Below are 3,513 nucleotides of genomic sequence, written 5' to 3'. Positions count from 1 at the left end.
TAAAGAGGATGCGGAAGGACTCTTTAACACAGTTCGTTTAGTTTCATCACTGTCTTGTAACATGAGGTCTGGCGTTGTCATGGAAGAATATATAGTACAAGAACCCAAGAGGGATTGTTTGCTTTAATGAAAATTGTGTATAATTACTAGTCAAAATTGATGAGTCTGCCAAGTATAAGTAGGAGGAATAAAAAATGACAGCTGTTTCAAAACGTTAAAAATACTTAGGTTTCGGAGCTCTATATCTTAAAAACTAACAACAACACTAGAAAATCTAAGAGAACATTATTTAAAGAAGAGTAAATTTGCTGAAATATTAGCCCTAAAAGAGCTATTTACGTCCAACAGTTCTCGAGATATAGCTTTTTAAAACTAAATATAACATAAAACAATTATCACAATAGATGGATAAAAAATAGGAAACATACAAGTCGATAAGTTAGATATATTTTGTTATGAGATTATACGTTGCAATAGTTCTATGTCAAGGCGTCTACATGTGACAGTTAAGTTTCGTACCTGTACAAATTGTTAATAGTACTCCTGCATGTCCTAGTAGTACGACAGACATTTTTCGTTTGTTGAATGGCTTGAGACATCACTGGTCATTATGGCCATAAATTTCTTTTTTTTTACACTTGTATTATAATTATTTTTAAAAAGAATTATTAAAATTAAATCTGTACCACCCATGAGGAGCCAGGTAAAGTACTTTGTAAAGGAGTACTCTTACTAGACCAATGGTTTTGCAAGGAGGTGATCTGACCGCCAGATTTTCACCCTATTAAGGGTACCCTGAGGCTGGATGCAACCCGGAGGCACCCGAACCCACAGGTCTGATCAACGGCTACACCTAACAGATAATAATATTTCCTACAGCCTGATTTGAACTCAGGTATTTGCAGTTAATAGTCCATTGCCTTACCAATGAGCTATCAAATCCTAAAATTTTATAATTATATATTTTTTTATTTCTTTTTCGTCAGATTGATATTACATTTGTGACAGTAATGCTTATGATTTTAAAAAGGTGGAATACTAATTTTTTTTTTTATTACGGTTATCATGGTGAAAAAAGAACACTAGCGGTATGTTTAGACGAGTGTGTTTTTGTTTTGTGAAGGTGACAGTTTGGTTTTTGAACACGTTACGACTGTTCAATGTGAAGTGGTGATAGTTTATCAAGCTCTGTGTCTTTACTGTTTGAATCGAAATATCACCATATGAGAAATGTTATCGATAATGTTTTGTTTTTCAAAATTATGGTGTTCTACTTCAATGGACGGTCTTTAACACTAGAAGTGGGGATATGGTGCAGTGGGTGGCAACGTTTCTTCAGCACGTCCTGGATAGGAGAGTTGTGGCAGGTGTCATCTTCATACTTCTGGGGAAGGTGGGACTGTGACCGGAAAGGAAATATCGGACAACCTTGTGTTCTGCCAGGAGTACATCCAAAGACAACGTGGGGTTTGAACTAAATTTTATTTTGTTTTTATTTTATATTCGCTTTTATACTCTTTTATATAATAATGTAAATTTAGTTAATAAGGTTAAGCATATAAGTTAATGTTAAGTCAACCTATAAGTTTTAATTGTTTTATTAATTGATAAGAATTCTTTTTTTTTCTTTTTTCATTCTGTGTACATATATTTCTTATTATTATTAAACTTTTGTACATTTAGTTCTGCTGTTCTTTCTTATGGATATACACTGCTTTTAACTTGTTAATTTACCTATGTTTTTTTTTGTTGTTGTTCACGGAATTCTACGAATAATTCAACAGGTGGGTAGGTAACACCCCTAGACTTTCTATTATCTACATGTAAAGGTATTCGCCAGTGGTCATAATTCGATAATTGTTTATATAGGGGCATATTGTTTCGATGTGTTGGTTATTTAACAAGTGGCGCCTAAGGAGCAATTTATTCTTTATTGTTTGTTTCTTTTTCTGTTTTTCATGACAATCTTAGTTTACATAATAGTAAATGTACCTTGCATTACCATCCTTCAATATGCCATAATCATGAGGTCTTATTCTTCTCACTAAAGTTGTTTTGTTAAAGTTAATACCTTCTAATCAGTCACTAAAGAAATTATAGACGTGAATACCAAAGAAGGATAATTGAATACCAAAGAAGGATAATTGATTTTACAAATTATTTGAGTAAGCACGTACTCAACTTGGAAGAATACTTTATTGTTTCGTTTTTCAATTAACGATTCTAATCAGTTCTCGTTGTTATAATGTATATATAAAATAGAATGGTTTTTGTTCACAATAAACCTGTTTTTTTTTTTTTTTCAAAATGTTCCCCTTCACATGGAAAGTTTTAAAAATAATTGTTTTTGTTTTGTAGCTCAGAAAGTATACGTTTTTTCGTGGTTATTATACACCAATCGATTTGTCTCTTTCCATAGAAAAAGAAAAAAAGTATTGCTAATTTTATCAAGCTATATTATATTTACAATTTATTTATATATATTTCAATTTAGTACTAAACCCCTGACCCTTGCAATACTGGCAGTTTGGTGGTAGGAGTGGGTGAGCCTCGTGTGACCTACACTCAGCCTCGAAAGTACGACCTCAGCATTTGCGGCTGGAGGTACCTCAGGGCTTGACGTCATTTTAAACAATTTTTAGTTTACACTTTTGGCTTTCATTTCAAGAAGATTACCATCTATCTTTGATTTCCTTTTTGAATGGCTTGCTCATTTCTGATGGAGCTAAAATTGCTTTACCCCGTCCCGGAAGCGTGAGTGCTTCTCTTGCAGCCTGATCGACCCGTTCATTTCCTGTAATTCCTACATGATTCGGAACCCACGTAAATGTGACTGACATACCCATATTTTGTAGAGTGCTTAACTAAAAATGGAATGCAGGAAATTTTCGAATGTAATTATTATTATATTTTCGTTATTCAAAGACAAACCGAAGTGAAGTGCTGTTGCTATTGCATTGAGTTCGGCTGTAAATATGTTAGTGGAGTCTAATTTTGTACCTCGAGTCATTAGTTACATAGGATAATTCTGCTGATTGGTCTGATTTTGATACGTCTGTGTAAATTATAAAAGATGTCGACAAATTTTGAATAATTCGAGAAAATGGGCTTATTATTCAGCTGGTTCGGAATTATTTTTAGAGTATTTAGACAAGTCTAGAATTTTTGTAGGACGTTGGAGGGTCCATGGTAGATAATTTTTTTCGGATTCGTCAATTATTATCGTTTTTCTATTAACGATAACAACAAAATTCAACGCTCCCAATTTTGTTGTTGTCGAAAAGTAATAGAAAATTTTGATAAAGAGAGAAATACTTTATTTATCTATGCTGCCCAAATACATCAGGATGCTATCTCACACAGCATACTTATCAATCCGTAATCGGACATATATAAATTACACATACATGGTATAATCAGAAAAAAAGAGATACAATAATAAGATATAATAAACAATTTTTTTCCCCTACAGTTTCCTTTTACAATCAATTTCGGTCTGTACAACAAATACAA

Source organism: Halyomorpha halys, unplaced genomic scaffold (assembly GCF_000696795.3).
Source record: "Halyomorpha halys isolate HHAL.00 unplaced genomic scaffold, Hhal_1.1 Scaffold552.1, whole genome shotgun sequence".
Classification (NCBI taxonomy): Eukaryota; Metazoa; Arthropoda; class Insecta; order Hemiptera; family Pentatomidae; genus Halyomorpha; species Halyomorpha halys.
This window is presented reverse-complemented; position numbering follows the sequence as displayed.